Here is a 15,579-nt window from a genome sequence, read left to right as displayed (position 1 = left end):
CTTGATGTTATTTGACAACAGCATTTGTGTATATACAGTACAGAAGGAAAAATATTGAATGCAGGGAAGGCTACCCAGGAGGTATGTGCCTTAAGATGTCACCCCTTCACATGAATCAGCAGCAGAGCAGGAGGGGATAATGGGGTGGATAGTGCCACGGGGCTACAGAGACCTTATCAGAAAAAAAAAGAAGAAAAAAAAGCTAGTGCAGCAATCGTGTACGCCAAAGCGCAGAACAGAACCCTCAAAAAATACTGCTGCCTTGCTGCGTAATTACTTTCAGCAAAGCAAATTAACAACACAACATTAACAGCTGTAACTTTAATTATTGATACAAGGACACACACACAGGCGATTTTTGTAGTTTGGTAACAACATAATAATCCTTGTCTCAAGGTCAAGTGGCAAACAAAAGCATAAAAAAGCTTTGCAATGAGTACCTATGCAATATTATGTTTGCTAGATGCTAAAGAACACCACCGTGAAGGGTGTATATGTGTGTGCGCGTGCAAAACAAAGTGCAATCTGTCTGTCGGCCCGTGTTAAATGGAGTGCACCAGTGATGAGACACGCAATCTGGTGTCTGCTTTTGTTAGAGGCAGGCAGTCACTTATGAGTCATGGCATTTAATATGGATTTTATCAATTGGATACATTTTCGGGATGATGGAAGCAACGCGAAACATATTCCCCCCCGTCACTGGTTGATGTCTCCATGTTGCTGACCACAAAATGACCTTTAAGAAGAAGAATTATACGCTGACCGATACACGCTTGATACACAGCGAAGTCAATGGACTTCTAAATCCGGAAAGACTCCCGCAAAACAGGCACAAACTATTTAGTATGAAAATGGGATTTAAACACCTTAAGCCATGCAAATCAGTCGGAATGTTTTCACTGGACAAAATTCAGCATTTCGGTTTCGCTTTCACCTCAGCCGATGCAAAGGCGTTAACTGTTAGGCCACTAGTACCCTTTCTTCATGCTTTTTTACATTAAATCTATGTGAACGTTTTATCAATTTACTTTCAAATCCTCGCACTCATGAAAATTCCTCCATTTTTATACCAACAAGAGCGTTTGTTATTCTGCCGGCACTGCATTCAAAAGGGATGGTGTGGCAGAGAGGTCAAACATGAATCAGAGCGGCTCTCTAATATAAAAATATCGCCTCAAAGCAGCCAGCAGGACAGGCAGTTAAAGATATGGGCAAATGCCAAAAGCAGTGTTCGCAGTAGGACTACTGGATGTTGGCACTGCAATACTAAAATATCAATAATATGATATTAATAAATACTGCTCTCTCTGTCACCACAGAGAGCTAAAAACAAATACCAGTTCTGTAATTAGAGCCACAGGTGTTTAGTTTCTGGTAAGAAAAATCCATTATTGCTTGCAGCTATGCAGCCGAGTGTTACTCCTGTTCTCTCTGCTACTGATCCCCCTTCATTGTTACCATGAATGAGAAGACGTTCTTAGTGAACCCAGCCAGTAAATTAAGGATTTAGAAAACTATCTATCGTGCTCATTCCGTTGCTGTTTGTTGTTCTACGCAACAGATACTCCCTTTAACGTCTTATTCGTCAGCACCATCGCTACAACTTCCCATTGTCACCTTTTCAGGGATGGGGGGAACACGGGAATTAAAGAGCAAATGACATATCGTTTGGATGACAAGTCTGAGTGTTATAGCATCAAAGGAAACCTGCCTTTTTGTTCAAACGCTCACTCTCCCCACCTGCGCTTTGTCAGAATAGACACCATGCCCCACCACGACTCCAGATGCCCGCTGCATACTAATCCGGCTCTATGTACACCTCTGCAGCCCACAGACGAGTCAGAAGTGGCAGCCTGCCTCCTTGCGTCTCTGCATGGCACCAGAACCACTTACCTCTGCTGCTGTCTGAGCTGCCACGGCCCCAAGTGGCCTGTACACTATAGGGGTGATAGGTCTTACCGTGCATTTACTTTATAGCTGTGGGTTTATGTGTGCTTCTCAGAGGACTGTCTGGAGGGCACATGAGAGGAATGTGTAATTTATTACCAGTGAGGCCTTGTGCGTACAGTACATCTCTGTGACACATATTGGAAGTGTTAAAAAGGGGATGTTGTTTTATGTAGCATTTTGCAGCATCTATGGAGCAGTCTGACATCAAAAGCGTGCGCCATTATATGCTTTCTGAGGACAAAAAAAAAAAAGGTTCACATCCATCAGTGTGAGATGTGCTCCTCTCCTGAGGAGGCTTGATGGCTGTTATTCTGCACCGCTTAAGACTTTGCTGATAAATATTTACGCCCTGTAAATATTTGAGGGCTGAACAACATGCAGCGCCATTTATTTTAATCATATTGCACCTTTCATTATTTTTCAGAGACTTACAAAATCAATCTCTACACAGTGTGTAAAGATGCATTTAATTTTCCCTTGCTATTAATCTCTAGCCCAATGGGATGATTAATTACGCTGTAATAAAGGCTTGTCGCTGTTAGAACTGTGCCTTTATTCATGAAGGTCTTTGCACGGAGCTAAATTTACGTATAAATGTGTTCATGGGTGGGATGTTCTTATCTGCCTTTGATGAGGAGGGCACGATGTGTTTAGGAGCAGCGACGACAAACGCGGCGGTCAGAGGGCCCGAAATCCTGCTCGAATAGGCCAGTCAGTTGTCTAGAAACCACAGCGCAAATCTCATGCAATCAGAGGTTTTTAGTGTTTGGTGAGAGGAAAGGCAAATTTTCCCATGGCATTGTAGATAAATGCTTTATTGAAACAAGAGCTGAAAGGGCCTGCAAAAGCATCTTGTCACCTCTTTTATGGTAAATGCGATGTGTGATTACAGCAGGGTTTGTGGGTTTTTGCAATTGTCTGCTAATTGAATTGTGCTTTTCATAGGTTTGGAGCACAAAAGACATGTCTGGTTAAGTGCCATTCTTGTTTTCAAAGGGTCTAAACACACCTTACATGTTGAAGGATGTTTCGCTTGAGAGGAAATAAATAACTTAGCCACTTTCTTACTAATTCATCTACATTTATGCAATCCATTTATCTGCACTCAGCACAATTGAGATGTCATTTCAAGTAGGCAGCTCTAGCCTGGTGGGATGACATGGAAGCTAGGGAATGTTTAGGGAGAAGATTGGGAGATCCCTTGGAGTACAGCAAGTCATCTGACCTTCGCATGATTTTTAAGGGGAATCTCATTCAGCCATGTAAAGAGAAGTGGCTCGCGTTAATGGAAAGGTATGCCGCTTGAATAGAGAGGAGATTTCAAATATGCTCAGCTTATACCATTCCCTGCTACTAACAAATCCATCGGTACCCCAGGAGCAGATAAATGGTTCTGTCTCTTCATACGTCCAGCATTTCAGTCCTACATACAGTTTCTCACTTTTCTTCTCCTTCATTTCCCTTTTTTATCTCCCCTCCTCTGTCTCTCTGTACCTTTCTTGAGCATATTTTGCTTGCTCTTGCACTAACAAACACACTCTCACATAGACTTTGGAAGAAAAAAAAAGAATAGGGGTCGGGGTGGTGGAGTGGGGGGTTTAGAAATATGAAATGCATGAGTAAAGTTTTAATAAGCGAGAGAGGTAATTTGAAAAGTCTTTGGAGGTGTTTGGAAATTTATCAATAACAACCAGCTGGGATTTCATGCATGGAAGCATTTGGTGTAATTGCCTGCACATCCCAGATAGAGGTTGCTATTTTTTTTTCTCCTTTTTGCATTAAATATGCTATTTAACACAAAAAAAGAAGAAAAAAACAGACTGACACTACTTACCGACTGCTACTTTCTAGCTTTGTCTGAAACAGTTCATGAGATTAGATGGTTGCTGTTGTCTTTGACCGTTGACAAAGCAGCTCTCTAATTCATTTCCTCTAGGTTCGCTTTGTGCCAACTTTTGCTGCTTGCAGTTTTAGTCATGCCAAGAAAAAAAAGAAAAGAAATGAGAGTCTTAATTTCCTAAGATCGCTGTACTTCAAAGGCATTCATTTGCATTCAGCTGCACAAATTTAAAGCCTCTTTCTGAAACAATAACATCTCTCTGGGTAACTCCTTCCCTCCTAGAGTGTGAGCCAACTACAGAGGAACACCGCTTTCTTTCTTTCTTTCTTTTTTTCAGAAGTATCACAGGTTATTGGTAATTGCGCTGGTTAACAAAAGAAGATGTGCTAATGTTAATTATAACCTTTGCCAAATGAGCGTGGCAAGGATTTATTCCCTTATCTACAGACTATCACGGAAGTGATTTTGCTTGTTATGAATACATTAGCACAGCAAGTGACAGAGCTTAAATAACACATCATCTAGATTTGTTTTTTTGTTTTGTTTTGTTTTATATATATATATATATATATATATGATACCAGCACATAACATGTCAATACTAGTCTTAAAACCACAGGCAATGCAAATGACACAGATGGATGCTGAAGGTTTTCAATAATGAGAAAGCTAAGCTGCTCTCGCTGGCAGTTCATATTTCACTGAAATGCTGCCATTGTTATCAGCCTGATCAATGAAATAACTCGTGGACCGTAAAACAAAAATAAGCTCAAATGTGAGTCTAAATATCTGCCAAGAAGCCCATCCCAGTTTAGAGTCTATGCAGTAACCACTCCACCATCAGTGTTCTTTCACACAGGTGCCTATTTATGAGACTCAAAAGGAAAATGATTACCACCAGCCTTGGATTTTTTTTTTTTCGACCCATCCCTAGTGACACTGAAAAAGAAGGTTGGTCTGACTTTTCTCGCCATAAAACAGTGCGTGAATTCTTTCACACCAACTACACATGAATGATAAGGTCATGGTCAATAGCAGCGTAATCATCCAAACCAGAGATTGGATGTCTGTTTGTCTGACTGTCAAGAGAGAGTCATGCAGAGGGAGGCGAGTGCTCTCTACTGAGCAGGGAACAAGCTTAGGGCCTCATAGTGTATTACAGAGGGAATAACCCACACAGCCACCCCTGCTATCAAAATTGCTTGGGAGGAGATTGCTGCGGGAGGTTGTCTGTCTCTCTGTCCCGGTTCTATATTTCGTTCTCTGCCCAAGGTGCTTCACTGATCTCAGGCCAAAAGCAGTGTGAAAAATTCTGCCAACTCATAGAGGATGATAGCTAGAGGAGGGGAAAATTGAACAATCCACCACAGCGCTGGTGAAAAGATGAGCGAAGAAGAGAGAGAAAGGTTGGGGGGGTGGAAGGAAAAATGAAGTGTAAAACGAGGACAGAACTTTAGTCTCTTATCTGCTTTTGCACCGATGTTCTTGCTGATAAGTACCTCGTAAGTATGTTGTCAGGTCGACTGAAACACTTTGCTGAGCGGCGGCACCGCAAGACATCCTCAGAAGTTGGGATGCCGCTGTTCAGCTAGACCTTTCGATCGTGAACACTGTTCACTGAGCTAGAAAGTCGACGCAAACAAGTTTTATGGATGTAGCAGTGGAGCGCACTTGTGGTTGTCTTGAGACTGAAAGGTCATACAGTCAGTCCTTGCAACAGCCATTATATATTCATCAGTAGGCATGTGGGCTGTTAAAGTGTGCCTGAAGGCTTCACTCAGAAAGTCTATATAGAGCAGTGTCCACTGGCAAAAATGTACATATGAATATTGTTTTTTTTAGTTGACTAAAATTGTGTCAGATGATATTTTTCAAAAACCACTGGTCAAAAGAAGAAACGTAAGACTGATTTGATAACACCCTCTTCTTGTGGTTTCATAACTGTCTTCTTTAGATTTTGCTGTGGCCTTGTTCTTTTCTCTGTGGTGGCCTTAATATGACTGATATGAGTTCACAGTGAAACATGTGCACAAGAAAAATCCATGAACCTGAAGCTTCCCTTAGATGGTCTATGAGACTTGATGATTTTTGTCATGCTGCTCAGTATTTTCCTCTGAGTGCATGTGCACTCAGACTCTGAAATATACAGTACAACATAAAATTATTTCAAGGTAAATGTTACCTTTGACAACCTAAGATGTAAGTACGATGTTTCATTTCCTGCAGTGTGGCACATTTCAAAGAGCTATTTTGTCTAAAGTCAGGAGAGATCGAAAACCATTTACTTTCATGAAATGCCCTGCTCAAAAAGCTTGCCTTTGCAATATGTCTACATGGCAAAGCTGCCTTCACTCTACAAGGCATCACTGTCTGCCTGCTATACAAGTGTAACTTTCTTGTTTCTGTTGTTTGCTTTTCTAAAATGGAGCAAACCGTACTAAAGCAAATGCCAGTATGGATTATAACTTTAGCTCCTCTACATGTGTATAGATATAGATAGTATACACAAATCTTTCTATATGTCTGACACCAGTAACATAAAAAAACAACCTCCTTTTGCATGAAAAAGCATATTAAATAATATGTCTGCATCTCATTTTTAACACAATAAAGAGGAATGTCTTTGGACTCTAGGTTCCTTCTACAGTCCAAAGACGTGCATGTTGGCAATGAAAATGGACTCTAGTCTTGTTGACCACTCAAAATGCTTTAAACTACATTCATATAAACATATATTAATATAAAACCTTATACACTAAGCATTTCAGCATCACATCGATGCCCACTTTTTCACATCACCAAATAACCCAACATGCATGTCTTTGGACTGTGAGATGAGTACCAGGGAGTATCCAGGAGTTACCCACGCAAATGAAGAAGAACATTCAAACTCCACATAAGAGGCCCCAGCTGTTAGGTTTCATTTGAAGCTATCAACTGGTGTGGATATAATACTGTGTGCATATGTGATTTTCCCACATTCGTGTTGTTCCTGCATCATCATAATATGTGCACAGGATTTAACAGTGCAACTGATTAATCACATGATGTCATAGCATGTCATAGCGGGCTGGGTGGGGGGGTTAACATGGTACAGATGTAAGAAATGGTAAGCATTTCCTTTATTAATTGCAGGAAGGGAATTGGAATTTACAAATACAAAGAGTAAGAACGACTTTGAAAAGGATGTCTATTTCAATAGCGGGAGTTAAATTCTGGAATGAGTTAAAAGAAGAAATAAAGGTCAGTAGTGATATAAACCAGTTTAAAATAAAGCTCAAAAAAGAAATTTTAAATAAGTATAAGAATGAAGAAAATGCAATTAACCCAAGACAGCAGTCACAGTGATGTTTATATTCTTTTGCTAATTAGCAAATCTAAACATAGTTTTAGTTGAATATGAGAAAATATTTTTTGTGACATTATTTCATAAGTAGAAACCATTGTATAAGTATTTGTTCTTCAAATTTAGATGATGAGGAAATTATTAAGATGTAAACCTAAAGGGGTAGGGCTAAATAAGTATATACTTCTGCCTACTCCTTTTCAGATAACTGCATGGAATGATATTATGAAATGTTGGTGAATGTATATGTTTGAAATAAAAATTAACTGAACTGAACTGAACTAATTTGTACACTATAATAATCATATTAAGAAAGTTCCTCATCATGATTTGCTACTGATAGTTTATAAAAGCTTTAACTAACTTATTGGCTAATTCTAACTGAATGCTTAAGCAACATTGATCATGGACCAAGACCGTGTGTGGTTGTCGGTCTGCCCCCTCATGGCAGCTGGGACAGATACCAAGTTCCCTGTGACCCTAAGCTGGATATGAGGTTAAGCAAATGAGGCAATGAAACAATGAGAAAAAAAAACCTCTTACCGCCTTTCTTCAAACTACCAACCCACTGGTCTTTTTTTTCCACATTATTTTTGTGCTGGTACAACTCAGCCGTGTCCATTCCTTGTCCAAACCTCCAGGTCAGCTGGAGCCCATCTGTGTGGAGTTTGCATGTTCTCCCTGTTCCTGCATGGCTTCTCTCCAGATACGCCGGCTTCCTCCCACACGCCAAAGAAATACATGTTAGTTTTAAAATGGCTTTCGGTATGAATGTGAGAGTGTGTGGTCGTCTGTGCTAAGTGTATTGGAGGTAGCTCTAAGTTAGATAAGCAGCGATATCTGCATTTACATTTAATTTTATTCCTCAGCTGTAAAAGAATATAATAGAATATATATAGAATATATGTAGAAATACAGTGGAACCCCGAATAACGAAATTAATTTGTTCTAGAGGGCCTTTCGTAAGTCAAAATTTTCGTAGGTCGAAGCACCTTTTTCCATCACCTTTTGAGTGTGGCGATGCTGGCTGAAGACAAAGTTCTTGGTGGAGGAGGAGGTGGCGGAGGTTGAAGAAAGCATGCATATGCATGCATACATATGTACGTGTACATGTACATAACATTATGGAATTTAATTAAATTTTTTTACATTTTCTATTTTATCTATTTCCTTACGCGGGCATTTTGCCGTATCACGGGCAGAAATATTGCCGTTAAGTGCCTTCATAACTTGAATTTTTCGTTAAATGGGGTTTTCGTAAGTCGGGGTTCCACTGTATATATAAGAAAATAAAGTGAAATCTGAAATGTTATGTTGTCAGTTGCTAATGTTTTTTTTCTTGTTAAAACATCCTCTGTTGAAGGCCCAGAAATACACAAGGGCAACCAAATATTTGAACATTTCAGAGTGTTTTGTGAAGCTCAATAAAGTACACAAGCTTCTCCTAGAGCAAAAAAAAAAAAACAGGTCTGAATTAATCATGTTTTCAGAGAAAGCATTTTAAGCTAGCTATCGCTCAAAAACAGCATTATCATTATAGTATAATTAAAAACTAATGGAGCATTCCCTTTAGGAGAATTGACCTGTAGCTTAGAGTAGTTACATTGCTGCAAGTACCTTGAGCAAAGTGCTTGCAGCAATTTCAAACGTTAGTTGTGCCAATTTGTCTCCAACAAAAATGCAATGCAAATGTTTATAAAGGTTCTTACCTTGATCATCCGGAAATTGGCTTCAAACTTCTATTGATTAACCAAGAGCAGAAGCTTGTGACCCTGACTTTTGCTTCAAAGAACCTTTTAAGATCTATCCACTATTTCATTTAGAAACTAAAGCCTCTTGATTTATTTTAGAGGACTAACACAAGCGTGGTGAAGTCTGTGCAGCCATTAGGCTGTGTCAATCCTAGAAGTTTGTCATTAACACAAAAATGGAGCTGCATCCTTTTTTATTGCTTTTGAATTATATTAGCAAAGTAAGAATAAAAAAATGCTCATATACAAATAGAGCAATTCTAACTAAAGAAGAAAGCCAGTGTAATGAAATACCATGCATACAAATATTTCTCAGTTCAGAGTTCCAAATATATTGTCCATGTTAGATACGCTGACAGCTTGTTAGTGCATGCATTAACCATAAATCGGGTTTAGAATACTATCTGAATTGTTGCTCATTACCTATAGCAGTGTTTCCTACAGGCATGCAGCATAATTGGACTTTCTGTAACCAGCTTATCTCTGAAGCAAATTGCCAGGGAGCATGTCGTGTGTTATTAATAATGACCAGCTTTTGAGGTCTGTATTATATTAGTCTGTTTGCCCCGTTCGAATTTATGGAAACTGGTAGACTAGGCAAAAAGTGTAAACATTGTTTAGAAGCTCCATTAGTGTGTGAATGTGAAGCCTACGGTTCAACAAGTCATTACATCTCAGTAAGTGGATCATTTCTGCTGTCCCATATCTTACATGTTGACTGCAATCATATTCTGGGCAAATTTATCAAGAATGCTTCAAGCATCAACTGCAGGATTTTCATCTCATTTTGAACCCTGGCCAGGACAAGCACATTGCTGTCTGCGATTTCAAGCTGCACTGATAAATTGTCCCTGCTACTAGTTGGCAGTGCATTTGCATTTGCGCGATTATTTTTCATTGGGAAGTGTTTGCACACAGGTTTTCATCAGATTAGAAATTTGACATGCCGCAACATGTGTCTGGGAATAAAGAAGCCCTGTAGTATGATTCCCAAAGGAGCATTTCACACTTTCATGTTCTTCCCCAAAACAAGTGGTGGAGGCATTTGAATTACAGGAAAGACAGGGTAATACATCAGGCCCCGATCAAAGCATTCTATTGGAGTCAGCACTATCGGGCAGTATTTCTCAGAGATGATAGAGAAGGAGAGGGAAACCTTTTGAAAACAAATTTGTCATGGAGGATTATTTTTATCTTTATGATGACCTTGCAGTAAAAGAAACAAGCAGCAAAACATCATATTAGTGAACCTTTCAACTGCTTCCCACTGCTTGGGTTTCTGCCACAGAGTAGATGATACATTCTGATTCACTGGACCCCCCTGGCTCATGAATCTGGACAGATATCAAAAATATATCAAAAATATTGAAATTACAGCAAAGACATATTTTTTTCTGTACTGCAAGTTTTTTAAACAAAGTGTTTAATATCCAGCTCAGGTTTTCTTGCAGAATTTCTGACCTATTTTAGCCGCTCCTACCAATAAACTAGTGATCCTTTTCCTAATAAAGACAGAGTGTCCACTGATGTTATGTTTTTTTTAATATTCCGTTGCGTACTAAGACTCTTTATGAGACAAAACATTAGGCAAAATGGAATTTGCTTCACACTTCTCCAGCCCAGTGCTCCCTGTTGCACTGCAGCCTGATGGATTTGACTTTGGCTAACAGTCTGAGTGTGATTTATGATCAAACAGCACCTGAACCTGGGATTTATTATCCATTACTGCTGTCCATCAGGCAACATTACATTACACTCCACTGTTCATCTCAGTTTGCTGAGCAGCAATGCATCACCCGAAAGAAATATGCTGTTAAAATCTAGTTTAACATATGCAAAACATCAAGTTCCTTTGCTGGTTCGGAACATGTTTGCTGCAAATGTTTTTTCTCATTTTCAGGTCTGCTAAAGGGTCTTTTGAGAGAAAAGGGCAGATATATATTAATATATATGAATCACTTGCTTCCTCCAACTTTTCATTTTTTGCACACACTGCACCTGATAACAGAGAAAAAGAGCTTTGTCAGTCTGAAATTATATACTGTAAATCTGTCTTTCATTTTTTCCTTGCCTCAAAGTACACTAATGTTCAGATTTTTGGGGGTCTTCAAAGTTCTATGCAAAAACCTGAGTAACTAGGCTAAATTATCTTCTTTGAGCTTTTGCCTGCAAATGTAAAACAGTAGGGCAGGAATCAGCGTGTTCTAAGCAATTCTCGTGCAGTCCTGCTGTTTTCATAATCAAGACACATGCCTAATTTTAAGATAATGCTGTCTAGAAATACAGTTGAGCAAATTATCCTCCCCTTTTGTTTGTTCCTTTGCTTGAAATAGCGCAACTATATTTACATCCAGCATCTGAGCCCTTCAGCGACCTCACATTAGCAAATGCAGTGTGTTTTTGGTGCTACAGACAAGGTATGCTGCACTACACCGACGATGTAGTGCAGAATTCATACTTAAGCTCAAATCGAATACCAAACATTTTATTAAGGTCACTATTTATCTGTATGCTCACAGGCTCCAAATATATGCATTGCACGATTGTGTAATTGGGTCAAATCAAGGAGGTTTTGATGCTGAAGACAGCGTTTTGTTTTTTAAATTTAAAACCTAAATTATGAAAACGAAGAAGCTGTAAGAACATTTCTGAAAAACAACAAAGCTGAATTTGACAATTTATCAACTTTTTATACAAACCAAAGCTGAATAAAATGATTTTTATCGTTTATCTCATCTCCTTACACAAGCTGAAATATGCATCTCCTTAGATACATCAGCTTTGCAATACTAACTACATCAGAAATGTCGCTTGCTAATTCCATCCTGACAATGTGGCAAATTAAATTACTCGTCCAAGAGGCACATCTTTCATTGAACCTTGTGTTCCATTTCAGCGTTAAAGGTATAATGTGCCGCAATTGTCAGCTGCTGTTTGTAAACACAACATTCAAACTTGGCCCCAAGCAAGAAAAATAGAGCAGCAGAGGGCGAACGATGAGAGGGAGCGATGTTAGCGAGAACAAAGCCGTGAATTCGAGAAATCAAACTTTTCTATTTTCTGATTGTTTGCGCGCACCGCCGCACAACCCTGCAGGAAGGTGCAGGAATTTTTGTGTGAATGCAGCCAAAGCACATGCTTAGAGGGATTACTTTTTCTATACAGTCTTTTTTTTTTTAAAAATCCTTCACATTAAAGCTCTAAGGAGATTTGTTTTGTCTACACTGAGCAGTTTTCCATCAAGCTGAAATTACATTTAAATAAAAAAGACAGTTACAGGCAGTTTATTAAGTAGATGAGGCAGCTGGATGATATGCAGTATGCATATGTGGTTTAAAATGATGTCTGAGGAGATATTGATGTTTATTTGCGGATGCTGGAGAGTATGAGCAGAATTTACAGATGCTCAATAATGGTTCGGGTTTAACGAAGTAATCACTTTTTCGAGAGCGTTATGGGTTTTTCAGCCTTAATGTAGCAAAGCTAAGATTTTTTTTTCTTTTTCTTTTCATCAGTACTTCTGCAATAGTGTCTGCCAGACTTAGTCAGCCCCAAAATGATCACTAATCCTAGTTCTGTATTAAGAAGTCCTGTGTCTCGTGTTTTGTGTTTCACTGCAGTGGCATAAAGCTATCATTAGAGTAAAAAGCAATGTGACAGACTGCCGTGTTTAAAAGTGTGAAACAAAAAACATGGGGAAAAGAATTGTTTTTCCAAGTCCTTCAACAACTCAAAACTCACTGTGTTATTGTCAGAATACCTCATTAAGTGTAAGCTGTTTGGAGCCAGGCTCCACTATCAAGATGATGACACAATAGGCTCTGGGAGAGATCTGACCATGACCGTGATGTTCTTTCAGTGGCTCAGTCTCAGATGGTACTAAAGTGTTTGGTTGTGTCATTTCTGAATTTCTCTGCACTTGTTACCAGGACAACCTGCTCCTTCAGTGTGCCCTTTAACTAAATAGTTGGGAGGATGGGTGAAGGGAGGAAGGGATCTAGTCCTTCAGATCTCCAGGGAACTCTTGGAGACGGAGGGAGCAGATGTTGAGGAGGAGCCCTTCTATTCTCGGCCTCTTTCTGGAGGTGTGTTTGGTCATTAGCGACTATTCCATGTGAGTGGAGAAGGGATATAGGATCAACATTTTCATAAGGCAGAAATGTAATTCACTGCTCTAGAAATTGCAGTGCTGCCAAGACTGTGCAACTTCAGAGTGTCTTTTGTGTGTGCGTGTGTGTGTGTGTGCCTGTGATCAAACATGCATGACAGCTCGCCTTCAAAGCCAAGACAATATGAGAGTGAGGAAGGCTGGCAGGGGCATGCGATCACTGCATTTGGAGGAGAAGCACGCCCTCACACATTATAGCTGATAGTCCTGCTTTTTTCATCCAGCTCGATAGACGTGTTCTTACTCTATGAATAGTTAATAAAGGTTGGGATAATAACCGTGTTGTTACTCCTTTTCTATGGCAAAATGAAATGTCAAAAGAGTCCCGTGATAGCTTCAATGACCCATGATTTATCTCCCAGTATGCATGATATGACTGAAACGTGCTGAGAAATTCCTTCGGTCTGAATCGATTCATCTTCCGCCGCACATCTGTTCATGTCTTCTCCCCAAAAGGAGAGGAATAAACAATTGACACTTAATTGCTCAAAGGGAAATGGCACAAAAGCCCCATTTCAGTGCAGCCGCTCAGCATTTGCATGTCATTGCTGAAACGCGCACAAATATCATCCCAGCACATTGGCAGTTTTGATTAACGCAAATGTTGTTTAGACCCTTTTGGTAAATATTTTCAGAGGACAGACAGTGCAGCAGCTGGATTTTTTTTTTTTTCGACAGAGTTGTAAACAAGGTACATCAGCTTTAAATCTCTCATAATGGAGACAGACAGCATTAACAACTGTGTGCACTTCCCCCCTGAGGCAATTTTCCCTCAAGCAACTTTCCCTGAGGTGAACAGATTTGCCAGCGTACACTTGAGTCTGAGCGTAGTGACCGACAGTAAGACCACACTTTGTCATAATAGACTCTGCAGAGCACCGCAGGTCAGCAGGGGTCTGCAGTGAAAAAGCACAGATGCTTTAGGCACACGGTTATTCTACTAGAACATTGTTTCATTTAGCTGAAAAACACCTTGGGTAATATACTGAGCTATCTTTGGCTACATGCACACAAAGATCAATTTTTAATAAAAAGCAGTTGTAGTAGATATTTTTCATATGTCAGAGGTACATCTAAAGTAGGCAGCACAGTTGCACAGAGCTTATTGCTTCTATAATTTAACATCCTATCTGTGCTGCAAACAAAATAAAAAAAAGAGAAACAAAACCTAACAAAACACATCCAAATTTTGGACTTTTTTGGCACTGCGTAAACATTTGCATCCCCTATAATTTGATACAAGCTGCAATTATGTATTGTGGATGAAGCTTCGGTATTCGCTAATGATTTTTGGCAACAGCATTTATTTAAACTGTTGATCTATGTAACAGAAGAACTGTGATTAAACATGCCATTAGAATGAATGTATCATCTACATGAAAACAAAAAGACTTATTTGTGAATATCATGCAAAAACACTCGGTTTTGTTTTGCTGTTCAAGTCTATCCCTGTGTGTTAACTGCGAGCTGCTATCACATCGCTGTCTTTAGGCACAACGTGGAAAACAAACAAATGAAGTGATTTGGGTGTTGTTATCCAGACTCAGCTTCACGTCAATCCAGTTTCACTTTGATCATAACAAAAAAGTGTTAATCAGAGGAAACTTTCAAGGCTTAAGTGGGAGGATGTAAGGTCCAACAGTTTTACACGGCTTTTTTTTAAATGCAAATGTACTCAAACTACCCCAGAGAAAAGGGGTTGCCATGGTAAAATGAAATGATAAGGCAATATTGGTCTGCGCACATTGAAATGCAGCAGACAGACACTTTCATTGAAGCAATGTTTGTTTTCTTAGAGTCTACTGATGAATACCTCTGTGAAATGACATGAAAAGATATCATTTAATTAAAGATGGCACCGGGGCTATAGCATGTATCCAGAGCTACTTTATAGATCTTGCTCCATATTCATCTCTTAATGATAACCAGACCAGGGTTTTAAGTCCCCATACTGAAAGTGCATATTTATGCAGTTTATACTGTACTGATGGAACCATTAAGATTTTTATATTTAGCCACACTGCTCTCTTATTTTTTAATTTTACTGCTAATGTACCGGAACGTCTTATAGGCACACTGAAACAACGGAAGGATACATAAAAAGAAGGAAAATTACACCCAATCATCATCCTCTTATTATTATGTTATATTTTTTATGTACTCTAATGGATTTTACCCACACTTTAGGAAGTGTTAGTAATCTTTATATCGCTGAATAATTTATTGATTTCCACCTGTGGATAGGTCAGATTTCTTAAATTAATCTCATATAGTATTTTATTTAGGGATATTTTGCTGTTTGATAGCTTTGCAGAACCTTAAAATGACACTTTTAGGACACTATAAATGGGTAATGCTAGGAGTTATGAGTCTGCATAGTAGAGTATAACTAACTCCTAAGTCTGTAAATCATAAATGTATTAATCTAAAAGTAGCAATTTTGCTATGTAAAGATACTATAAAGCATTCATAAAACACTTAAGCCAGCATCTGCATGCATATGAAAGGAGAATATTGGTGGCTG

This window comes from Haplochromis burtoni, unplaced genomic scaffold, assembly GCF_018398535.1.
Source record: "Haplochromis burtoni strain Fernald_Lab_line unplaced genomic scaffold, NCSU_Asbu1 Contig_19, whole genome shotgun sequence".
NCBI classification, from domain to species: Eukaryota; Metazoa; Chordata; class Actinopteri; order Cichliformes; family Cichlidae; genus Haplochromis; species Haplochromis burtoni.
Note: the sequence above shows the minus strand (reverse complement) of the source record.